This window comes from Bubalus kerabau, chromosome 19 (genome assembly GCF_029407905.1).
Source record: "Bubalus kerabau isolate K-KA32 ecotype Philippines breed swamp buffalo chromosome 19, PCC_UOA_SB_1v2, whole genome shotgun sequence".
In the NCBI taxonomy this organism is placed as follows: Eukaryota; Metazoa; Chordata; class Mammalia; order Artiodactyla; family Bovidae; genus Bubalus; species Bubalus kerabau.
In genome coordinates, this window is record NC_073642.1 from 26,562,202 (window position 1) to 26,588,818 (window position 26,617).

Genomic DNA, 26,617 nt, shown 5'->3' on the forward strand with positions numbered 1-26,617 from the left:
AAAATAATTATATTGGCAGCAGCATGAGTGGACTGAGAAATTTTCATACTAAGGGAGGTGAGTCAGAGAGAAAAAGACAAATATTGTAAGATACTGCAGACAGTTGGAATCTATAAATTCATACCAGGGAACACTTTTACAAAACAGAAATGGACTCGCAGAATGAGAAAACCAAATTATGATTATCAAAAGAAAGTTAATTACTCAGCTATTAAAATGAACACATTGGAATCAGTTCTAATGAGGTGGATGAAACTGGAGCCTATTATAGAGAGTGAAGTAAGTCTGAAATAAAAACACCAAATACAGTATATTAATGCATATATATGGAATTTAGAAAGATGGTAACGATGACCCTATATGCAAGACAGCAAAAGAGACGTAAAGAACAGACTTTTGGACTCTGTGGGAGAAGGCGAGGGTGGGATGATTTGAGAGAATAGCACTGAAACATGTATATTACCATATGTGAAATAGATGACCAGTCCAAGTTCGATGCATGAAACAGGGCACTCAAAGCCGGTGCACTGGGACAACCCTAAGGGATGGGATGGGAAGGGAGGTGGGAGGGGGGTTCAGGATGGGGGACACATGTGCACCCGTGGCTGATTCATGTCAATGTATGGCAAAAACCGCCACAATATTGTAAAGTAATTAGCCTCTTTTTAAAATAAATTAATTTTTTAAAAAGAAAGTTAAAAGGAAGGAATAAATTAAGAGTTTCAGATGAAAATATACACACTAATAGGTATAAAACTGATACTCAAATAGAATCTACTGAATAGAACAGTGAACTCTTACTGAGCAAACTGTAATAACCTATATTAGGAACAAAAAGGAAAAGGAATAGATGTCTATGTAAAATCAAATCAAATTCCTGTACACCTAAAACCAATGAAACAATGGAAATAAACTCTACCCCACTATAAAAGTTAAATTACCTGAGCTTGGTGAAGGGGAAACTAGACAGCGGTGACCCTATGAATTAGACATGTGATGTGCTATGATATTAATATGACACCTCCAAAGGTTTTCATTCTGCAGAACAGAGCAGCAACCCACTCAAAGGTGCCTAACCTTGTGTGAATGCAACAAGGTAAAGAGAAGAAAAAGGACCACAGGTTAATCACGGCAACACCCTCAATTCATTGGTTGGGACTCTCTCAGGAGACAAGACACACTGTAGGTAAAGAACAGATATGGGGTCTCTGGGTATAGATTCCTGACCCATGTGGATGGGGTGAGACCCACACAGTGCCCAGACCTCCAAACTGGGGTCACACATCCCCTCAGTCAGGACACCATGGCTGTGGTTGGCGGGCCCCCAATGTGTGAACAAGCCAGGACCCTGGGGCCTCCTGGGACCCTAGAAAGAAGTGCAGGGTCCATCTCCTCCCCCAACAATTGTTCCTGAGAAGTCAGGCCCCTCTTGTTTTCACTTTGGTATCATATGATTTTTCCCTCGTTTGAAAGCTCATGCTAGAGGTGAATACACTACCTTGGTTCTGGCAGGCTCTGTCTTTCTTGTCCCGCTGAGATGTTGAGAAAACGGGAGAGCTGGGCTGGAAGATGAGGGGCAGCTCCGTTCTCTTTGGAGGAGAGAGTCGACTGGAAGGAGGTGGCAGCAGCAACCTCACCTGCTGCCCGCTGACTTCTTGCCCGACCCCTGTGCCCTGGAACCAATTCACCAGGTGAACCTGCCTCCCTACTCAACCTGCATGTGCTGGGAAATTGGAATGATTACCAGGTAGCCCACCTGAGGGGTCTCCAGGAGCCCCAGGGAGGTGAACCTGGCAGGGAACAGACTGGGAGCACGACCGCAGCACTGACCCCCGGGAGGGCCAGGGAAGCCCACGCAGAGGAGAGAATGGTTCCCAGAGAAGCCTACCCAGCCCCAGACCCCAGACATCTGAGCACTGATGCTCAGACGCAGGCATGAAGTTTCCCAGACAGAGGCCAGGCCAGGCCTGCAACCGGGTCCCCACGTCCCAGTCACAGAGTACAGTCAGGCCTAAATGTCCTCACTGCAGAAAGTGCACGGTCTCGTCTAAACATCATCAGTGTAGACAGGACTTGGAGAGGTCTAAACCTACCATGTAGACAGAACTTGGTCAGGTTCAGGTGAGTTTAGGGCTGGTCTCCCAGGAGGCACAGGTCACACACATGTAGGGTCTCTCATCGTTGGACAGGGGGCTCACCCTCCTGTGGGAACTAGGATGTACGTTTCTTGAAGAAGAAAGCATCACTGGGCTCCACACTTCACCCACATCAGGAAACTGAATGTTACCAATTTCTGTGGCCACATGATGGTCAGGACCCAGGGGAGATCCAGGAATTTCTTACAGTGTCTCCCCGTGTCCTGTAAAGACAGACAGGAAGTGGCCTGATTGCAGTATCGCAGGTTTTCAGCAGGAAGCAGCCACACTGGAAGTCTTCTGGAAAAGTACATTCTTTATCAGAATAAAAATATACTGGTTTAATTCCAAGCATACTAGTTATTTGCAAACCTAAAATATTCTTAAAAGTTTGGAAGCATGATTTTGCAGTTTCCATTGTTCCTTTGGTTCAGATTTTCTAGGTAGAAGCAAGCCATAATTTCAAATTACTTTCTTCTAATTCTGTTATTTGTTATCATATGAATAAAAGGTCACACTTGAAAATAAAATCAAACTCCTGCAAACAATTAGTGGCTCAAAGAGCATATGAGCTACAGGGACTTAGTCTTCTAACAGTTTCCTCTTTCTCCATGAAGAAAACAGAAAACTTAGGCCCCCTGATTTTTTGCTTCTTTGTTCAAACTGAGCTAGAATGAAATTGACATTCATATCAACAAGTAACAGATCATAGAAGGAAACAGGACCTGGAGAAAAGGGAATGCTCCTACGCTGCTGCAGGGAAACCACATCCAAAAAATAAGGTTAAAATTCAAATTGGATTTAATTATGACACTATGGGGTTACATGAAGTATGAACCAAGAGTCTAAATACAGCAGACAATATGTGAAAACAAATTCAACATCTCAGATGTGAGAGTAAGGTTTCTTGTCAGATCTGCAGCTGGTATGCACAAATACTTTTAGAATACTGCATGTATCTTTTCAAATTATGGCTTTGTCTGGATGTATGGCTAGAAGTGGGATTGCTAGATTACATGGTAACTATTTTTAGTTTTTTTGAGGAATTGCCATACTGTTCTCTACAGTGACTGCACCAATTTATCTTCCCACCAACTGTGTAGGAGGGCTCCCTTTCTCCACACCCTCTGCAACACTTGTTACTTGGAGAGTTTTAAATGATAGCCATTCTGACCAGTTTGAGGTGGTACCTCATCGAAGTTTTGATTTGCATTTCTTAAATAATTAACAATGAGGAGCATTCAGGATGAATCTTTTTAGATGTGTAAAATAAATTAGGTTTGAAATCTCAACTTGACAATCTTTTCACAGATAACAATTTATGAAATATTCAGTTATTTCCTTTCTTCTAACTACAGGGACATGCATTATCATGTTACTCAAGGCGATGGGCTCAGTTTTGGATTTTTGAGCAGTTTTAAAGATGTGCACTGCTCCCTTCACAGGAAAGGCTTCAGGTGGGACCAATAAAAGCTGCTCCTTGAGCCAATACAGTCCCTGCCAAGGAGGCACACAGTGAGACCACCATGTCTACTGACCCTTCCCACATCTCAGGCCTCAGTCTGACCATTCCATGTGAGGTTTAACAGTTTGCCCTGGTGATACAGCTTGACCTCTTTCCATATGACTAGGTGAGTTGTTAATGACTTTTTACGATTCTACTAGGGCTTCCCACGTGGCGCTAGTGGGAGAACTGCCTGCCACTGCAGGAGACATAAAGACACTGCTTTGACCCGTGGGTCAGGAAGATCCCTTGGAGGAGGGTATGGCAACCCACTCCGGTATTCTTGCCTAGAGAATCCTATGGACAGAGGAGTCTGGTGGTCTACGGTCCATAGGGTCACAAATAGTGGGACCCGACTGAAGCGACTTAGCACACAGATGCTCACCCTCAGGAAAGGCCCTGCGGTGAACACTGCAGAAATAAACTGCAAACACAGCCAACATTCAAGAAGCCAATGGCGATACGTAAATTTTCCTCACACCTGTAAGGAAAAAACCCAGACTGTCACAGGATAATATGCTCTGCGTCCCTAATATTACAGGAGAAATGCCAATCAAAATGACAACAAGAAATCAAATCCAACCTATCAGAATGGCCATCCTCACAAGTCTGCAACAATACATGTGGGAGAGAGCTGGGTAGTGATGGAACCTACTTGACAGTCAGTGGGAATGGAGATTGCCAACAGCCCTAGAAAGGACAGCCTCTGCATGCTAGAAAAAGATCTTCAGAAAAACTAAGCCTAGAATCTGACATACCCTCATGTGGGCTTATATGCGAAAAACCACCATTCAAAAAGACACGTGCACCCCAACGTTCACGGCAGCCCTACTTACAATAGCAAAACACGGACCCAGGAAAATGTCCACTGACAGATTAAAGCTAAAGATGCAGGACATGGATAAAATGGACTATGAAAAACTGCCGCTGAAATTATGAAACTATGCCCCTGGTCACCACAGGGATGGACCTTTAAGAATCTTACACTAACCAAGTCAGCCAGTCAAGGAAAGACAATAGTACACTATCTCCCTTCTATGCAAAATGAAAAAAGAGATGCAAAGGAACTAATTTACAACATAAAAAGAGACTGAGAATTCAAACACAAAGTGTCCCCCCACCAAAAAAAAGTGAACGGCTAGGGATGAATTAGAAAATCTGGACTAACATATAAATAGGAATATGAATCTTTAATAGATAATCCACAAGGAATATCTCCTACCTACCTTCCTTCATTCCTTCCACATTTACAAAGAATCTGTATCTCTAATGTATACACAGAAATCTGTATCTGTAATAGAAAATCCACAAGGATTACCTCCTTCCTTTCTCATATACACATATAAATCAGTATCTTCAGTAGATAATCCACAAGGAATATCTCCTTCCTTGCTCCTCCCACCCACATAAACACAAAATCTGCATCTCTAACATATACACAGAAATCTGTATCTGTAATAGACAATTTACAAGGATTATCTCCTTCCTTCAATCCATCCACATTTGCACAGAAATTTGTATATCTAACAGATACTCCAAAAAAACACCTGATGTTCAGCACAGGGAACTTTGCTCGAAATTCTACAATAACCTCTGCTGCTGCTGCTAAGTCACGTCAGTCGTGTCCGATTCTGTGCGACCCCATAGACGGCAGCCAACCAGCTCCTGGGATTCTCCAGGCAAGAACACTGGAGTGGGTTGCCATTTCCTTCTCCAATGCATGAAGGTGAAAAGTGAAAGTCAAGTTGCTCAGTCGTGTCCGACTCTTCGTGACCCCATGGACTGCAGCCTACCAGGTTCCTCCCCCCATGGGATTTTCCAGGCAAGAGTACTGGAGTAGGGTGCCATTGCCTTCAACAATAACCTCTAGGGCAAAACAATCCAAAAAAGAACAGATATGCTGTATATAAACATAATGCATAACAGAATCAGGCGATTGTATACTGATTACAAGCAAAAAAACAGCAAATCAACTATATTCCCATATAGCATTAGCATTAAAGAAAAGGAAAGAAAATCAATGCCTAATTTCCCCCCACCTTCCTGACTTGGGCTGCTGTCCCATCCCTGGATTCTGAGCAGCCTTGGAACCCATGACTGCCCTGTAATGGGGCCGAACAACTGGGCAGGGTGTCCTTAATTGAGTACTGTCTGGTTTGCTCTGGCTGGAACCAGAGTCCCTAGTTCAACCAAAGGATGGTCACCTGACCATCTGGCCTCAAACTCTGGAAAAGTAACCTAGACCAAGTCTAATTTGTGCTGGGGACCCCAATTCAAGCCTCCTTCCTGAGAGCGCAGCCTCCTAGGCACCTCACCAGGTGCTCTGGCCCAGGTATGGATGGGTCTGGAGGGGAGGTGTGCAGCTTTAGGGGGAAGAAATAGTGAGACACAAGCCCTTGGGGGTTTGCTCAGGCATATTCCACTCTAATTCACAGCACAGGAAGCTGACTTTCCTTAAGGATCAGACTGCCCAAGGAAGCAGAATTGGGCATGAAAAGTGCTGCCGCCTTGAGGACATTTTCTGTAACTACAACTTGATCTCTGGTGCTTATCAGCACCTCCAATTCACAAGGCCTATGGGGCTGTTAATGACAGTAACCCTCTAGAAAGGTCCTGGGGCGGGTTTTGCAGAAATAAATTCCAAACACAACTGACTTTCAAGAAGCCAACTGTAACAGGTAAATTTTCCTCACACCCTTTAAGAAAGGAAAAAAAAAAAAATGGCCACAAGACAAGATGCTCTACATCCCTAAATATGATGTCAATCAAAATGACAAGAAATCACATCCCACCTGTCAGAATGGGCATCCTCACAAGATTACAAATATTACATGCAGGAGAGAGATGGGAGAAGAGGAACTCTTTTACATGGTCGGCGGGAAAGAACATTGAAAACAGCCACTAGAAAGGACAGCCTCTGTAGGCCTGAAAATAAAATTCCAAGAGAGTTCAGCCCATGATCAGACATACCCATATCTGGGCCAATATCCGAGAAAACGATCATTCAGAAAGTCACATGCACCCCCAATGTTCACTGCCACACTAGTTATAGCAGTCAAGACACAGAACCAGCAAGATGTCTTTTGACAGATTAAAGGTTAAAGATGTGGTACATATATACAATGGACTATTATCAGCCGTGAAAAAGGGCTACTGAAATTATTAAATTATGCAACTGGCACAAGAATGGGCCCTGGAGGATTATAGACTAAGTGAGGTCAGCCAGACAGAGAAAGAAAATAGCATATGATGTCCCTTGTAGGCAAAATTTAAAAAGAGAACACAGTAAGTGACTCTGCAGTGGAAGTGAGAAATAGATTTAAGGGACTAGATCTGATAGACAGAATGCCTGATGATGGATGGAGGTTCATGACATTGTACAGGAGACAGGGATCAAGACCATCCCCCCATGGAAAAAAAATGCAGAAGAGCAAAATGGCTGTCTGGGGAGGCCTTACAAATAGCTGTGAAAATAAGAGAAGTGAAAAGCAAAGGAGAAAAGGAAAGATATAAGCATCTGAATGCAGAGTTCCAAAGAATAGCAAGAAGAGATAAGAAAGACTTCCTCAGCAATCAATGCTAAGAAATAGAGGAAAACAACAGAACGGGAAACACTAGAGATCTCTTCAAGAAAATTAGAGATACCAAGGGAACATTTCATGCAAAGATGGGCTCGATAAACGACAGAAATGGTATGGACCTAATAGAAGCAGAAGATATTAAGAAGAGGTGGCAAGAATACACAGAACTATACAAAAAAGATCTTCACGACCCAGATAATCATGATGGTGTGATCACTCACCTAGAGCCTGACATCCTGGAATGTGAAGTCAAGTGGGCCTTAGGAAGCATCACTACGAACAAAGCTAGTCGAGGTGATGGAATTCCAGTGGAGCTATTCCAAATCCTGAAAGATGATGCTGTGAAAGTGCTGCACTCAATATGCCAGCAAATTTGGAAAACTCAGCAGTGGCCACAGGACTGGAAAAGGTCAGTTTTCATTTCAATCCCAAAGAAAGGCAATACCAAAGAATGCTTGAACTACTGCACAATTGCACTCATCTCACATGCTAGTAAAGTAATGCTCAAAGTTCTCCAAGCCAGGCTTCAGCAATACATGAACCATGAACTTCCAGATGTTCAAGCTGGTTTTAGAAAAGGCAGAGGAACCAGAGATCAAATTTCCAACACCCGCTGGATCATGGAAAAGGCAAGCGAGTTCCAGAAAAACATCTGTTTCTGCTTTCTTGACTATGCCAAAGCCTTTGACTGTGTGGATCACAGCAAACTGTGGAAAATTCTGAAAGAAATGGGAATACCAGACCACCTCACCTGCCTCTTGAGAAACCCATATGCAGGTCAGGAAGCAACAGTTAGAACTGGACATGGAACAACAGACTGGTTCCAAATAGGAAAAGGAGTACATCAAGGCTGTATATTGTCACCCTGCTTATTTAACTTCTATGCAGAGTACATCATGAGAAATGCTGGGCTGGAAGAAGCACAAGCTGGAATCAAGATTGCCGGGAGAAATATCAATAACCTCAGATATGCAGATGACACCACCCTTATGGCAGAAAGTGAAGAGGAACTAAAAAGCCTCTTGATGAAAGTGAAAGAGGAGAGTGAAAAGGCTGGCCTAAAGCTCAGCCTTCCGAAAACTAAGATCATGGCATCTGGTCCCATCACTTCATGGGAAATAGATGGGGAAACAGTGGAAACAGTGTCAGACTTTATTTTGGGGGGCTCCAAAATCACTGCAGATGGTGACTGCAGCCATGAAATTAAAAGACGCTTACTCCTTGGAAGGAAAGTTATGACCAACCTAGATAGCATATTCAAAAGTAGAGACATTACTTTGCCAACAAAGGTCTGTCTAGTCAAGGCTATGGTTTTTCCAGTAGTCATGTATGGATGTGAGAGTTGGACTGTGAAGAAGGCTGAGCGCCGAAGAATTGATGCTTTTGAACTGTGGTGTTGGAGAAGACTCTTGAGAGTCCCTTGGACTGCAAGGGGATCCAACCAGTCCATCCTAAAGGAGATCAGTCTTGGGTGTTCATTGGAAGGACTGATGCTAAAGCTGAAACTCCAGTACTTTGGCCACCTCATGCGAAGAGTTGACTCATTGGAAAAGACTCTGATGCTGGGAGGGATTGGGGGCAGGAGGAGAAGGGGACGACAGAAGATGAGATGGCTGGATGGCATCACCGACTCGATGGACATGAGTTTGAGTAAGCTCCAAGAGTTGGTGATGGACAGGGAGGCCGGGCATGGTGCGATTCATGGAGTCGCAGAGTCGGACACGACTGAGCGACCGAACTGAATTGAAGTGACCCTGAGAATTCAAACACAATCAGAAGGTTCCAAGAGAAAGTGAAAGAAAAATGATGAATTAGAAGTTCAGGGCTAACATATACACAGAAATCTGTATCTGTAATAGATAATTTAGAAGGATTATCTCTTTCTTTCCTTCCAAATAAACATAGAAATTTGTATCTCTAACATATACAGAGAAATCTGTATGTGTAATAGATAATCCAAAATCATTATCTCCTTCCTTTGACATATGCACAATAATCTTTATCTCTTAACATACCCATAGAACTCAGTATCTATATTAGGGAATCCACAAAATTATCTCCTGCCTTCCTTCCTTCCATGCACATATACACAGAAATACTTATCTCTAACATATACATAGGAATCTATAGCTGTAATAGATAATCCATAAGTATAATCACAAGGATAATCTCCTTCCTTCATCCCTTGCACATGAACAGAAAAAGGTTTACCTTTAATAAATGTTCCACAGGCACCTGGTGTTCAACACAGAGAACCTTACTTGAACTTGTTCAATAACCCTTATAGCAAAAGAATTTTTTTAAAGTACAAATATGCTGTATGTGTGTGTGTGTGTATATATATATATATATAAAAACTGAATCAGTCCATTGCACATTTAGGACAAACACAACACTGCAAATCAAGTGTACTTCAACATAGCATCAGTATGAGATTACAGAAAAGAACAGTAATGCCTAGTTTATCCCCTCTGACCACCATGACTTGGGTTGCTATCCTATCACTGGAAGCTGAGTAGACTAGAGTCCTAGGGCTAGACTGGGGTGGGATCAAGACAACCCTGCAAGGTGCTCCTCATAGAGACTCCTCTTAAGCCTGTACTGGTTTCCTCTAGCTGGGACCAGAATCCCTAGTGCACCCCTACAATGGTGGCCTGACCCTCTGGTCTTGAGGACCAGGGTAACCTCACCGGGTACCAGGTCTCCTGGTGCTGGGGTCCCCAGCTGACGCCTCCTTCCTGAGAGCCTCCTAGGCGCCTCAGCAGGGAGCCGTTCCCCAGGTACTGAGTCTGGAGGGGAGGGGTGAAGCTTTAGGGGGAAGAAGTACTGAGACTCAGGCCCTTGGGTGTTTGCTCAGGCACATTCCACTCTAATTCACCATCCAGGAAGCCTACTTTCCCTAAGAATCTGGTTGCAGATGGAACCAGAGTTGGCATGAAGAAGTACTGCCACCTTGTGGACATTTCCTATGATTACAACTTGACCACAGGTGCTTACTAGCATCTCCAATTCACAAGGCCTGTGGGGAAGAACCCCTGGAAGGCATGGAAACACACTCCAGCATTCTTGTCTGGAGAATCCCGTGGTCAGAGGAGCCTCACAGGCTACAGCCCATGGGGTTGCACAAAGTGGGATACGACTAAAGCGACTTAGCGTGCACACACATATGTGGGGCAATAATGACAACTGCCTTCAGAAAAGGTCCTACAGTGGGTATTGCAGACATAAATTCCAAACACAGCCAACTTTCAAGAAGCCAGTTGTAACAGGTAAATTTTCCTCACATCCTTTAAGAAAAAGAAAGTACCAAACAGCCACAGGACAAGATGCTCAGCATCCCTAATTATTACAGGAAGAATACCATTCAAGATGACAAGTAATCAAATTCCATCCAAGAGAATGGTTATCCTGACTGTAAGCAAACAGTAAATGGAGAGAACTAGGAAATGATGGAATCCCCCTATACATGCTCCATGGGAATGGACATTGGCAACAGCCCCTAGAAAGGACAGCCTCCACAGGCAACAAAGACAATTTCAAGACAGCCAAACCTAGGACCTTAATACCCACACCTGAGCCTATAATACAAAAAACCATCATTCAAATGATACATGCACCCCAACGTTCACTGCAGTGTTACTTCCAGCCGTCAAAAGAAACAGACCAAAGAAACATTCCATTGAAAGATTAAAACGGAAAGAAATGTGGTATATATACCTTAGGCTTTTGCTCAGACATGAAAAAGCACCATGAAATTGTGCCATTGGTCCAGACAAAGATGGATGTTAAAGGATCATATATTGAGTGTAGACAGCAACATGGAAAAAAGATAGCTGATGATGTCCCTTCTTCGCAAAAAAAAAAAAATAAATAAAGACATACAGGGGAAGTAATTTACCACACAACAAGAGACACTAAGATTAAAACACAAAGCTTTCCAAAAAAGGAAAGGACCAGGTATGAATTAGGAGGTCGGTACTAATATATACACAGAAATCAGTATCTATAATACACAATCCACAAGAATTATCTCCTTCCTTCCTTCCACACATGCACTGAAATCTCTAACATACCCACAGAAATCTTTACTAGGTAATTCACAGGGATTATCTCCTACCTTCCTCCTTCCTCTTCTTTCGTCTTTCCTTCCATGTACATATACAAAGAAATATTTATCTCTAACATATACATAGAAATCTGTAGCTGTAATAGATAATCCAAAAGGACTATCTCCTTCCTTCATATCTTGCGCATATACAATAAATCTGTATCTTTAACAGATACTCCACAAGGATCTGATGTTTAGCACTGAGAAATTTACTCCACATTGTTCAATAACCTCTATGGCAAAAAAAAAATTTTTTTTAAGTACAAATATGCTGTAAGTATATGTCATAACTGAATCAGTGCTTTGTACACTGAGGATGAGCACAAAACTACAAATCAACTATACTTCAACCTACCACTGATTTGAGACTAAAGGAAAGAAAAGTAATGCCTAGTTTATTCCCTCCAACCTCCCTGACTTGGGATGCTATCTGATCCCTGGAACCTGAGTAGGCTTGAGTCCTGGAGCTGGACTAGGGTGGGGCCGACACAGCGGCACAGGGTGCCCTGCATTGAGACTCCTCTTAAACCTGCACTGTTTTTTCTGTTTGAGACCAGAATCCCAAGTGCACTCCAACGATAGTGGCCTGAACCTCTGGCCTCGAGGACCAGGGTAAAGTCACGAAGTATCCAGGGCCCTGGCGCTGGGACCCCAGCTGAGGGCTCCTTCCTGAGAGTGCAGCCTCCTAGGCACCTCAGCAGGGATCGGTGCCCCAGGTAGGCATGAGTCTGGAAAGGAGGGGTAAAGCTTTAGGCAGAAGAAGTAGTGATATTTAAACCCTTGGGTGTTTCCTCAGGCTCATCCCTCTCTAATGCACAGCCCAGGAAGCCAACTATTCCTAAAACTCTGGTTGTTTCAGTTGGTATGAAAAAGTGCTGCCGCCTTGTGGTCATTTTCTGTAACTGCAACTTGGCAGTAACAGGTGCTTACTGGCATCTCCACTTCCTATTCACAAGGCCTAGGGGGCTGTGACTGACAACTGTCCTCAGGAAAGGTCCTGTTACTGCTGCTGCTACGAAGTCACTTCAGTCGTGTCCGACTCTGTGCGACCCCATGGACGGCAGCCCACCAGGCTCCCCTGTCCCTGGGATTCTCCAGGCAAGAACACTGGAGTGGGTTGCCATTTCCTTCTCCAATGCATCAAAGTGAAAAGTGAAAGTCAAGTCGTTCAGTCGTGTCTGACCCTCAGCAACCCCATGGACTGCAGCCTACCAGGCTCCTCCGTCCATGGGATTTTCCAGGCAGGAGTACTGGAGTGGGGTGCCACTGCTTTCTCTGCCTGTTACTGGTCTTGCATAAATAAATTCCAAACACAACCAACTTTCAAGAAGCCAACTGCAACAGGTAGATTTTCCTCACACCCTTTAAGAGGAAAACAAACAAACACACGCGCACACAACCACAGGGCGAGATGCTCAGCATCCCTAATTATTACAGGAGAGATGCCAACCAAAATGACAACAGGAAATCAAATCCCACCTGACAAAATGTCCATCCTGTCTGCAAACAGTAAATGGGGAAGAGAGCCAGGAGATCATGGAACGCTCCCTACCTGCTCCATGAGAGTGGACATGGGCAACAGCTACTAGAAAGGGCAGCCTCAACAGGCAAACAAAAAATTTCAAGAGAGCTAAGCCTAAGATTTTAATACCTACACCTGGGCGTATACTATGGAAAAAACATCATTCAAAATGACACATGTACTCCAACGTTCACCGCAGTGGTACCTCCAGTACTCAAGATACAGACCCAAGAAGAAGTCCATTAACAGGTTAAATCATAAAGAAATGCAGTACATAATATACAATGGGCTACTACTCAGACATGAAAAACCATCACTGAAATTATGAAATTATTCCAATTTTTCCCATAAGGATGGACTTTCGAGGATCATACACTAAATGAAGTCAGCAACAGTGAAGAAAATAGCAAATGATGTTCCTTCTAGGTAAAATGAAAGAGATCTAGGCAAAGCAATTTACAACACAAAAAGGGATTATGAGATTCAAAAACAAATATATATATGATTTAGATAATATACAAGGATTATCTCCGGCCTTCCTTTCTTCCTCCTTTCTTCCATGCCTTATACACAGAAATATTTTTCTCCAATATGCACAGAAATCTGTAACTGTAATAGATATTCCACAACAATAGGACCCAGCAATCCCATGCCTGGGCATGCTTCTGGAGTATTCCAAAATTTAAAAGACATGGGTACCTTTGCAATCTTGGCCCCACAAGGTACAATAGCCAAGTCCAGGAAGCAAGCTAATTGTAGAAGATACAGATGATGGACACAATGCAGTATTTCTCAAACATAAAGAAGTAGGAAATAATGCCAAATTCAGCCACAGAAAAGAAAGTAGAGATGATCATTCCGAGTGAAGTAAAGGAGACGGGTACAGGCAATATAGTATGATATCACTTCCAGGTGTAATTTAAAGATGGATACAAATGAAGTTCTTTCCCAAAGAGACACAACCTCTCAGACTTTGGAAAGAAACTTCTAGTAACCAAGGAAGAATGATGTGGGTCAGGGAGAAATGAGTTGCTTCAGACCAACATGCACACTCTATCTATAAAATAAGTCACCACAACCCACTGTGTAACACAAAGAAACTTATGCAACTCTCTGTAATAACCTATATGGAAAAATAACCCCCCAAAGACCCATATATACATCTATGTAGAATCAATTTGCATTAGACTGAAAAAGGGGAAAAAAACCCACAAGAATGTAATTCACCAAAACACTTCAATTCAAATTATAGAATAAAAACATTTTTAAAATGCTGACTCTACTCCCCTCAGGCCATAGTGACATGGGTTGGTGCCACATTCCTGGAGCCTGATTGCTTGGGCTACTTATGCTGGAGTGTCCTGAGACTGAGGGAGCCTGGAGTAGGTAGCAGGTAGAGTGCCTCTTGCCCTCTGCAGAGACCCCAACCTCCAGATACAGTCCGGATAAATTAAGAGTTTTGAATTAACATATATATCTTGATATAGATGATCCATCAGTTCAGTTCAGTTCAGTCGTGTCCGACTCTTTGCGACCCCATGAATCGCAGCACACCGGGCCTCCCTGTCCATCACCAACTCCCGGAGTTCACTCAGACTCACATCCATCGAGTCAGTGATGCCATCCAGCATATCTCATCCTCTGGCGTCCCCTTCTCCTCCTGCCCCCAATCCCTCCCAGCATCAGAGTCTTTTCCAATGAGTCAACTCTTCGCATGAGGTGGCCAAAGTACTGGAGTTTCAGCTTTAGTATCATTCCTTCCAAAGAAATCCCAGGGCTGATCTCCTTCAGAATGGACTGGTTGGATCTCCTTGCAGTCCAAGGGACGCTCAAGAGTCTTCTCCAACACCACAGTTCAAAAGCATCAATTCTTCGGCGCTCAGTTTTCTTCACCGTCCAACTTTCACATCCACACATGACCACTGGAAAAACCATAGCCTTGACTAGACAGACCCTTGTTGGCAAAGTAATGTCTCTGCTTTTGAATATTCTATCTAGGTTGGTCATAACTTTCTTTCCAAGGAGTAAGCGTCCTTTAATTTCATGGCTGGAATTACCATCTGCAGTGATTTTGGAGCCCCCAAAAATAAAGTCTGACACTGTTTCCATTGTTTCCCCATCTATTTCCCATGAAGTGATGGGACCAGATGCCATGATCTTCGTTTTCTGAATATTGAGCTTTAAGCCAACCTTTTCACTCTCCTCTTTCACTTTCATCAAGAGGCTTTTTAGTTCCTCTTCACTTTCTGCCATAAGAGTGGTGTCATCTGCATATCTGAGGTTATTGCTATTTCTCCCGGCAATCTTGATTCCAGCTTGTGCTTATAAGCAGGGTGACAATATACAGCCTTGACATACTCCTTTTCCTATTTGGAATCAGTCTGTTGTTCTGTTGTTCCGTGTCCAGTTCTAACTGTTGCTTCCTGACCTGCATATGGGTTTCTCAAGAGGCAGGTCAGGTGGTCTGGTATTTCCATCTCTTTCAGAATTTTCCACAGTTTATTGTAACATTAGAGAAATGCAAATCAAAATTTGGAAACAATAAGGTATTTGCTCACACAGTTCACAGTCACCATTGTCCAAAAGTCAACAAACAGTAAATGCTAGAGAAAGTGTGGCAAAAAGGGAACCCTCCTACACTTTTCAGGAAAAGGTAAATTAGTAACGACCACTATGGAGAATGATGTGCAGTTTTTTAAAGAAATGATAATGAGAATACAATTACAATACTCCCTGACAGAATACACAAAAATAAACTCCAAATAGATTAAAGACCTAAAGAAAAGGTTGGATACAATGAAATTCTTGAGAAAAAGAGCAGAACACACTTTGACATAAAATGCAACAAGTCCTTTTTTGACCCACCTCTTATAAAAATTAAAACAAAAATAAATAAATGGGACCTAATTACCCTTAAAAGTGTTGTAACAGAAGAGGAAACCATAAACACAACAAAAAGACAAACTTCATAACGGAACTAATGTTTGCAAACAAAGACACCCACAAGGAATTTATCTCCAAAGCACGCAAACAGCTTATGCACCTCAATATCAAAGAAACAACACAATCATACAGGGGAACAAGGTTTAAGTGGACATTTCTTCAAAGAAGACATAGAGATGGCAATGAAGCACATGAAAAGATGCTCAGCATCTGTAAGTATTAGAAAACTGTGAATCAGTAGTACAATGTGGTACAATGTGACCTCACAAGGTCAGAATGGTTAGCATCAAAAAATCAATAAATGCTGGAGAGGATATGAAGGAAAAAGAACCCTCCTCCCTGTTGGTGGGAATCAAAGTCAGTTAATCCACAAAGGAGAACAGGACAAAGATTCATTATAAACTAAACAGAGAATGCTTGGGGCTGGTGCACTGGGACGATCCAGGGGGAGAGTGTGGGGAGGGGGGAGGGAGGGGGGTTCAGGATGGGGGGCACGGGTGTACCTGTGGCGGATTCATTTCGATGTTTGGCAGAGCTAATACAATATTGTAAAGTTTAAAAATAAAATAAAATTTTAAAAAAAGAAATATCAGGAAGGAAGAATACAGTAAACAAACAAAAATAAATAAAGCAACAAGCAAAAAAAATAAATAAATAAACAGAGAAGCACCATAGGACCAGCAATCCCATTCCTGGGCATAGATTCAGAGAAAACCATTATTTTAAGAGACAGGTGCACGAAATGTTCAAGGAAGCACCATGTACAACAGCCAAGACATGGAAGCAAGCTAAGTGGATAAGGACAGATGAATGGGTAAACAAGATGGGGTACCCGCACACAGCGTGTTATTACTCAGCCATAAAAGGGTGACATCATGCCATGTCCAGCAATAAGGAAGAAGAAGAGACGATCATACTAAGTGACGGGAGACAAAGAAAGACAAGTATCACGTGATGTCACTTAGTGCTGAATTCTAACAATGGATACAAATGAACTTCTTTACCAAACAGAAACCCTCACGGCATAGCAAAGCACCTTATAGTTACCAAAAGGGAAATGTGATGGGCATCGAGAAATGAGCAGGTGGAGACGAACATACACACACTACTCTTTCCAAAAAAAAAAAAAAATCAGTGAGGGCCTCTACTCAACACTGCATAATAAACTATATGGGAAGAGAACCCAAAAAGGATACGTACACATCTATGCATAAGTGAATCATGTTGCTGTCCACCTAACAAAAAACAAACAGACCCTACAACACTGTAAGTCACCAACACCAATACAAAATACTAATTATAAAGAGAATTTTGACTCTATTCCCCTCAGGCCTTGGTGACCTGGGCTGCTGTCACATCCCTGAGGCCTGGGCAGCTTGTTTCCCAAGGATGGACTGTCATGGGGCTGACGGAGCTGGGGAGGGTGTGCCAGCCAATGAGCCCTGCCCCTTGGACCTGGTGAGCCTGCTCCCCTCCGCATGGTCCCACAACCTCCAGATCCAGACAAGTCCTCCTGCAGTGAAACTACTCCTACTGCACCTAAAGGATGTGGAGCTTCTGGGCAGGAAGAGCTTTGAAAAGCCCCATGGGCTCCATGTCTCCTGGTGATGGGGTTCCCACCTCCAGCCTCCTTCCTTTGGGTCGTCCCACCTATGGATGAAAGCACCCTCCCCAGACTGGTGTTGCAGGAATTGGGATTTGTCCAGGGTATGGGGTAGGGAAGGAAGAAGAATGGGACACAAGCCTTGGGTGTTTCTTCTGGCACTTTCCACTCTAACAGACATCTAGGGAACAGGACTTTCCCCAAGGCTCTGGTTCCCCCAGTAACCAGAGTTGGGCATAAAGACATGCTGCCACCTTGTGACCATTTCCCATAACAACAACTTTGAAACCTTTGCTCATGGTCACTTAATATTCAAAATGTCTCGGGGAAATAAAAGTGAAGTCGCTCAGTCATGTCTGACTCTTTGCAACCCCATGAACTGTAGCCTACCAGGCGCCTCCATCCATGGGATTTTCCAGGCAAGAATACTGAAGTGGGTTGCTATTTCCTTCTCCAGGAGATCTTCCCAACCCAGGGGTTGAACCCTGGTCTCCCGCATTGTAGGCGGACGCTTTATAGTCTGAGCCACCTGACTGTAAGTAAAAAGCACCATCCTCAAAGTCCTAAATGAGGTCGTCAGAAAAATATTCTAAATGGGTCAGGCATTCAATAAGCCAATTTGCATAAGTAAGTTTAACTCACAGTGTTTTAAATGCATGAAAAAATGTCAATATCACTAAGTATGAGAGAAATGCAAATAAAAACTTCAATGAGGTATCACCTTACACAGGTCAGAATGGCCGTAAGCAGAAACTCTGCAAACAACAAATGCTGGAGAGGGTATAGAGCAAAGGGAACCCTCCTACAGAATCTGGGAATGGAAATTGGGAGCAGCCACCATGGAGGACACCAGACAGATTCCTTAGCAATGAAAATAAGAATGAAATTAGACTACTCCCTAACACCATACACAAAAATAAACTGCAGATAGGTTAAAGGTCTAAATAAAAGGACAGATACTATGAAACGCTTAAGGAAAAAAGCAAAAAACACACTTTGACATAAAATGCAGCAAATTCTTTTTTAATCCACGTTTTATAATCAAGACAAAAAACAAAAATAAACAAATGGGATCTAATAAATGTTTTAAAAATGTTTTAAAAAAATCAGTGAAAGAAAAAGACAACCCTCAGAATGGAAAAAATCCTTACAAAGATACCCACAGGGAATTCATCTCCAACACGTACAAACAACTTGATGGTGCAATATCAAGAAATAAACAATCCAATAAAAAAATCAGCCAAAGATTTAAATTCACATTTCTCCAAAGAAGGCATAGAGATGGCCATAAAACACAAGAAAGGATACTCAGCCTCACTAGTTCTTAGAGAAAGGCAAATCAACTGTCCAATGAGATATCACGTCACATCGACCTGAATGACCATCTTAAAAAATCTACAATAAGATCTGTAGAAAGTGTGGAGAGAAGAAAACACTCCCACTGTGGGTGGGAATGTAAATGGGCATGTCCACTCGGGAGATCATGATGCAGGTTCTTTAGAAAACTACATAGAAGTACCAAGTGACCAGCACTCCTACACCTAGACGTAGATCTGGAGAAAACCAAAATGTTTAAAAGATAACTGCTGCCCAATCATGACAGCACTAAGTACATTAACCAAGACAGGGAACCAACTTAAGTGCAGAAGGACAGATGAACGGGTACAGAAGACGGGTACATCTGCACAATGCAATATTAATCAGAAATTAACAAGGATGAAAAATGCCATTTCCGGTTACAGGGAAGAAACTCGAAATGATCATACTAAGTGAAGTGAGACAGGAAAGATGGTTATCATAGGATATCATTTCTGGTGATATAAAAAATGGATATAAATGAATTTCCTTACAAAAGAGAAATAGCCTCACAGACTTGGAAAAGAATCTCATGATTACAAAAAAAAAAAAAAAAAGTTGACAGGGAGCAGGGAGCAATTAGCTGGTTCAGATTAATAGACACCCTGTAAAACAGGTGCTGAAGGTCTCTGAATAGTCAAAAGTCCCACAGGGCTTTAAAGGACATCTGACACAAGAAATGTCCTGCACTAAATCACTGGAGAATTCCAAACAGGGCTAACTTTCAACAAGCCAGTTTCAAGAGGTAAACTGTACTCACAAAGCATAAAATAATACAAGCATATGGAAAGATACTCCACATCAAAAATTATCAAATCATTGCCAATCAAAACTACAATGAGGTATCACCACACACTGGTCACAATAGCCATCATCGAAAAGATCTACAAAAAATAAATACTGCGGAGGATGTACAGAAAAGGGAATTCTCCTACAATCTCGGTGGGAATATAAATAGTGAAGCCACTATGGAAAACAGCATGGAGGTTCCTGGAAACACTAAACATAGAGGTGTCATATGGCCCTGCAATCCCACTCCCAGGCTTAGATCTGGAGAAATTCATCGTTCAAAATGACATGTGCTCCTTGATTTTCAGGATAGCACTATTTACAATAACCAAGACATAGAATCCACCAATATGTCCACTGAATAAAAATGAAGACTACATGATACAACTATACAATTGAATACTACTCAGCCATAAAACAGAAAAAATGACATTTGCAGCAACATGGATGGCCTGAGAAATTTTCATAAAAAGTGAGGTAAGTCAGAGACAAAAAGACAAGAAGAGTTGACTCATTATAAAAGACTCTGATGCAGGGAGTGATTGGGGGCAGGAGGAGAAGGGGACGACAGAGGATGAGATGGCTGGATGGCATCACTGACTCTATGGACTTGAGTCTGAGTGAACTCCGGGAGTTGGTGATGGACAGGGAGGCCTGGCGTGCTGTGATTCATGGGGTCGCAAAGAGTTGGACACGACTGAGCGATTGATCTGATCTGATATATAAGTGGGATCTATAAATTCATACCAATGAACTAATGTACAAAACAGAAACAGACTCACAGACTGAGAAAACCAAACTATGATTTTCAAAAGAAAGTTAAAAGGGAGGGATAAGTTAATTTGGATTAATATATACACACTGCTGCTGCTGCTAAGTTGCTTCAGTCGTGTCCAACTCTGTGCGACCCCATAGACAGCAGCCCACCAGGCTCCCCTGTCCCTGGGATTCTCCAGGCAAGAACACTGGAGTGGGTTGCCACTTCCTTCTTCAATGCAGGAAAGTGAAAAGTGAAAGTGAAGTCGCTCAGTTGTGTTGGACTCTTAACGACTCCATGGACTGCAGCCTACCAGGCTCCTCGGCCCATGGGATTTTCCAGGCAAGAGTACTGGAGCGGGTTGCCACACTGCTGCTGCTGCTGCTAAGTCACTTCAGTCGTGTCCGACTCTGTGTGACCCCATAGACGGCAGCCCACCAGGCTCCCCCATCCCTGGGATTCTCCAGGCAAGAACACTGGAGTGGGTTGCCATTTCCTTCTCCAATGCATGAAAATGAAAAGTGAAAGTGAAGCCGCTCAGTCGTGTCCGACCCTCAGCGATCCCATGGACTGCAGCCTTCCAGGCTCCTTCGTCCATGGGATTTTCCAGGCAGGAGTACTGGAGTGGGGTGCCATTGCCTTCTCCGGTTGCCACACTAATATCTATCAAATTAATAATCAAATAGGACCTACTCAATAGAATCAGGAACTCTACTGAAAAAACTGTAATAACCTACATGAGGAAAAAATGGAAAATGAATAGATATGCCTCTGTTGTCCTGCTGATCCTGCTCACAGTGCCAATTGCATCAGTGTATCTCACTGTGCACGCTATTCATTGAACCCATGACAGGCACGGCGCCAGCAGGGAAGCTGGAAGAAAATGCGAGGAGCTGTAGGAGCTGCAGACACATTTATCCTCTCCTGCTGATGCAGCAGCCATAGCAGCAGTCATAACATAACCTAATAGAACCTCAAGGGCTTTCCAAGTGGAGCTTATATGTACTTACTGTACAAAAGTAGCCCATGGCCAAGCGAGTACCTTGCGATGCACATGCACAGTGCTCTTAAGTGATCTCAGCTGTTACATAATCATTATTTACAAAACGTGCGGCAAAAGCAAGACGCCATGGGGCGAGAGAGCCTGAGATCATCATCTTAGCTAATTTGTTCTTTCCCTGCATCTGTGTAAAATCAAATCAAGTTCCTGTACACCTAAAACCAACAAAACAAGGGAAATCAACTCTACCCCAATATAAAATAAAAATTAAATTACAAAACAAATTACCTGAGCTTGGTGTAGGGGGAACCAAACAGTGGTGACCCCTATGAATTAGATATGAGATATGCCATGATATTAATATGATACCACCAAAGTTTACGCTCAGCAGAGAGCAACAACCCATTCAAAGGTGCCTGACTTCACATGAATGCGACAAGATGAAGAGAAGGAAAAGGCCATGGGTTAATCAGGGCAACACCCTCAATTCAGACACTGGGAATCTCCAAGGGAACAAGACACACTGCAGGTAAAGAGCAAATATGTGGTCTCCAGGTACAGGATCCTGACCCATGTGGATGGGGTGAGACCCATACCATTCCCAGACCCTGTACCTGGGGAAACACTTCCACAGTCTCCAAGGTGACACCACCTCCCCAGACCCTGCACTTGGGGTCCCACGACCCTTGGTTAGGACACCAGGTCTCTGCTGGTTGGGCCCCTGAGGTAGGAACGAGTGGGTTCCTATAATCTCCTGGGATGGTAGGAACAGGTGTAGGGCTGGTCTCCTCCCCCCACGCTGTCCCATAGAAGTCCTCATCTTTTCCCTTTGGTTCTGTGTGATATTAACTGTTTTTACAGCTGTCATGACAATGCTGAACACACTACCTTGTTTCTGGCAGGCTTGGTCCTTTCTTGTTTCACAGAGGTGCTGAGAAAACAAACACGAAGTGCAGGGCTACAAGGCGAGGGGCAGGTCTGGTCTCTGCTGAGGAGAGAGTCGACTGGGAGATGACAGCAGCAACCTCGCCTGCTGCCCTTTGGCTTTTTGCCTGATCCACGTGCCCTGCAATCAACTCACCAGGTGAACCTGCCTCCCTTCCCGCCATGCTTGTGCTGGTGAATTGGAATAATTCCCAGGTAGCCACCTGAGGAACCTCCAGGAGCCCCAGGGAAGGTGAACCTCGCAGGGGTAAACAAGCAAACAGGCAACATGCCTGTATAAACTAAATACCATAAAGCATTAATTCCTAAACACAAGTGAAGCTCTCATGTATTCCTCACTTTTTCTTAGATTTGAGTCTGTGGTCTCCCCATACACATGCAGATGGGGTGAGTCTCACACAGTCCCCAGACTCCCAAACTGGGGTCACACATCCCCTTGGTCGGGACACCATGGCTGTGGTTGGCGGGCCCCCAATGTGTGAACAAGCCAGGACCCTGGGGCCTCCTGGGACCCTAGAAGAAGTGTAGGGACCGTCTCCTCTCCCCTCAATTGTCCCTCAGAAGTCAGGCCCCTCCTGTTTTCACTTTGGTACCATATGAGTTTTCCCTCATTTGAAAGCTCATGCTAGAGGTGAACACAGTACCTTGGTTCTGGCAGGCTCTGTCTTTCTTGTCCCGCTGAGGTGCTGAAAAAACAGCAGAGCTGGGCTGAAAGACAAGGGGCAGCTCTGTTCTCTTTGGAGCAGAGAGTCGACGGGAAGGAGGTCACAGCCGCAACCTCACCTGCTGCACATTGACTTTTTGCCCAATCCCTGTGCCCTGGAATCAATTCGCCAGGTGAACCTGCCTCCCTACTCAACCTGAATGTGCTGGAACATTGGAGTAATTACCAGGTAGCCACCTGAGGGGTCTCCAGGAGCCCCAGGGAGGTGAACCTGGCAGGGAACAGACTAGGAGCCCGACTGCAGCACTCACCCCTGGGAGGGCCAGGGAAGCCCACTCAGAGAAGAGCACGGTCACCCAGAGAAGCCCACCCCAGCCCCAGAGCCCAGACATCTGAGCACTGACTCTCAGACGCAGGCACGGAGTTTCCCAGACAGAGGCCAGGCCAGGCCTGCACCCAGGTCTCCACATCCCAGTGCACAGAGTACAGTCAGGGCTAAATGTCCTCACTGCAAAAAGCACACAGTCTTGTCTAAACATCATCAGTGTAGACAGGACTTAAAGAGGTCTAAATATACCATGTAGACAGAACTTGGTCAGGTTCAAACTAGTTTAGGGATGGTCTCCCAGGAGGCACAGGTCACACACATGCAGGGTCTCTCATCGTTGGACGGGGGCTCACCCTCCTGTGGGAACTAGGATGTACATTTCTTGAAGAAGAAATCATCACTGGGCTCCACACTTCACCCACATCAGGAAACTGAAAGGATCTGCCTCATTAAACATTTCAATAGGCAAAACAACAATGTTACCAATTTCTCTGGCCACATGATCATCAGGACCTAGGGGAGATCCAGGAATTTCTTAGAGTGCAGCCCAGTGTCCTTTAAAGACAGACAGGAAGTGGCCAGATTCCAGCATCCCAGGTTTCCAGCAGAAGGTGGCCACACTGGAAGCCTTCTGGAAAAGTATATTCTTGATCAGAATAAAAATATATTGTTGAAATTGCAAACATACTAGTTATTATTTGCAAACCTAAAATATTCTTAAAAGCTTGGCACCCTGATATTTGCGGTTCCCATTGTTTCCTTTGGTTCAGATTTTCTAGGTAGAAGCAAGCCATTATCAAACTACTTTCTTCTAATTCTGTTATTTGTTATGATATGAATAAAAGGTCACACTTGAAAAGAAACAAAAGAAAATTCCTGCAAACAATAAGTGGCTCAAAGAGCATGTGAGCTGCAGGTGGTTTTTCTTCTAACAGTTTCACTTTTCTCCATGAAGAAACAGAAAACATAGGGCCCTGACTTTTTGCTTCTCTGTTGAAAGTGAGCTAGAATGCAATTGATATTCATATGAACAAGTAACAGTTTTTGAGGTTTGAAATGTCATACCAGGGAAACAAGACCTGGAGAAAAGGGAGGGCTCCTCTGCTGCTGGAGGGAAACCACAACCTAAAACTAACGCTAAAATTCAAATTGGATTTAACTATGATACGATGCAGAGAAGGCAATGGCACCCCACTCCAGTACTCTTGCCTGGAAAATCCCATGGAAGGAGGAGCCTGGTGGGCTGCAGTCCATGGGGTCCCTAAGAGTCAGACACGGCTGAGCGACTTCACTTTCACTTTTCACTTGCATGCATTGGAGAAGGAAATGGCAACCCACTCCAGTGTTCTTGCCTGGAGAATCCCAGGGACGGGGGAGCCTGGTGGGCTGCCGTCTATGGGGTCACACAGAGTAGGACACGACTGAAGCGACTTAGCAGGAGCATGATACAATGGGGTTACAAGGAGTATGAACCAAGAGTCTAAATATAGCACACAATATATGAAAACAAATTTGGTATCTCAGATGTGAGAGTAAAGGTTTCTGTCAGATCTGCAACTGATATGCCCAAATTCTTTTAGAATACTGCATGTATCTTTTTGAATTATAGCTTTGTCTGGATGTTTGACTACAAGTGGTATTGCTGGATCATATGGTAACTAGTTTTAGTTTTTTTTGAGGAATTGCCATACTGTTCTCTACAGTTACTGCACCAATTTACATTCCCACCAACAGTGTTAGAGGGTTTCCTTTTCTCCACACCCTCTGCAACACTCATTATTTGGAGACTTTTTAATGATGGCCCTTCTGACCAGTTTGAATCGGTACCTCAGAGTAGATTTGATTTGTGTTTCTCAAATAATAAACAAGAGGAGCATTATAGGATGATTCTTTACTTTTCTGATGTGTAAAATAAAGTTTAACATGTCAACTTGACAATTTTTTCACAGATACGAACTTATTACATATTTAGTATTTCCTTTCTTCTTAGTCTAACTATAGGAACATGTGTTTTCATGTTACTCAAGGTGATGAGTTTGGTTACGCATCTTTAAGCAGTTTTAAAGACGTGCATTTTGTGTAATGGTATTCTAAATTGATTTAAACTTCAAATATTTGTATCAATGATATGTGGACTCTTTTTTTGTATTGAAAACATGTATGTTTTCAGTTGAAGGATAGTTGTTTCATGTTATTGCAGGAAGATGCCAAATGTATTCAGTTTGATATATTACATATATATAGTATATAATATACTTTATGTTTATTATATATAAACATATAATAAATACGTATATAAACACACCTGCATACATACATTCAGGTTATTAGGTGATTTCAAATATTGAATATAGTTCCCTGTGCTATATAGGAAGGCCTTCTTTATCTATTTATATATAGTACTGTATGTTGGTTAATACCAACTTCCTAATTAATCCTCCATCCCTTTCCCCTTTGAAAACCCTAAAAGTTTGTTTTCTCTGAGACTGTTTGTTTGTCAAGAAATTCATGTGCATCATAGTTCAGAGTCTACTCTTAAGTGATATATAATATTTGTCTTTCTCTGTCTTCACCTGATGTGCTAATCTCTACATCCACCCATGTTGCTGAAATGGCATTATTTCATTTTTATGACTGAGTAATATTCCATTATATATTCTATGATAGGTGGACTCTTGATTCAGGCCTTACAGATGTTTCACACAGACCTGTTAGCAAGAACGTCCTCTCATGGTGAAGGCTAAACCACGATTCCCCAGAAGAAACTTACCTGTGGTCGCCTCCTGGAAGAAATCATCTGACATGGAGCCTTCCTTGATCACCTTAACAGAACATCACACTGCCCCTTGATCCTGCCCAGATGGACTGCTCCAAACGGGCCACTTCCTAGCTCCTTCAACACAGTAATCTCTTCATTTTGCAGTTCCCAAATTCCTAATAATGCAAGACAGGAGCACTTTAGGTTGAGAATAGAAGACTTTGGAGCTAAAAGCCTCACAGGTGACTTCCTCTCCAGTGAGAATTTAACATTGATAAGATGAAGTACAGCACAGCTTTTTTTTGAATTGCTCAGTTAAAAAGAAAACCCTTGGTAATGTGGTCTTAAGACCTGTAAGATTGCATAATGATGCCACCAGAACAATATTGTTCCTGGCATAGCTACAATTAGTGACAAGAAAGGATAAAGTTAAAAAAAAAAACATTTGCCAACCAGAGGCATCTTGGAAAAACTTGGTGACAAAATGGGCTTAGTGTCCTTAGCTTGATAAGGTTTAGTGTTAGATAGATTAATTGGCTTGACTGGACTAAGAAGTTCTTGGAAAGCAAAAATTACAAGAGTAAAACTTCTTTATGTGATTTTTAAAATTCTCATCAAAATTAG

At 43.0% G+C, this 26,617-nt stretch overlaps 2 long non-coding RNA genes across 4 annotated transcripts; one reads left to right on the forward strand and one right to left on the reverse strand.

Annotated features, from left to right (window-relative positions):
* Window positions 1-430: 430 nt before the first annotated feature.
* On the reverse strand, window positions 431-22,972 carry LOC129634187 (uncharacterized). Of its 3 annotated transcripts, XR_008705464.1 has the most exons (5): window positions 22,888-22,972; window positions 22,187-22,302; window positions 2,094-2,359; window positions 1,499-1,608; window positions 860-1,180 (listed from the first exon to the last, which is right to left on the reverse strand). It is a non-coding gene; the product is annotated as an uncharacterized LOC129634187 (long non-coding RNA). The 3 variants fall into 3 exon arrangements; XR_008705465.1 differs by lacking the exons at window positions 860-1,180; window positions 22,888-22,972 and adding an exon at window positions 431-538 and having other exon boundaries at window positions 22,187-22,314; XR_008705463.1 differs by lacking the exon at window positions 22,888-22,972 and having other exon boundaries at window positions 22,187-22,314.
* On the forward strand, window positions 21,461-26,309 carry LOC129634188 (uncharacterized). Its single transcript, XR_008705466.1, has 3 exons — window positions 21,461-21,827; window positions 22,201-22,382; window positions 25,903-26,309. It is a non-coding gene; the product is annotated as an uncharacterized LOC129634188 (long non-coding RNA).
* The last annotated feature ends 308 nt before the right edge of the window (window positions 26,310-26,617 follow it).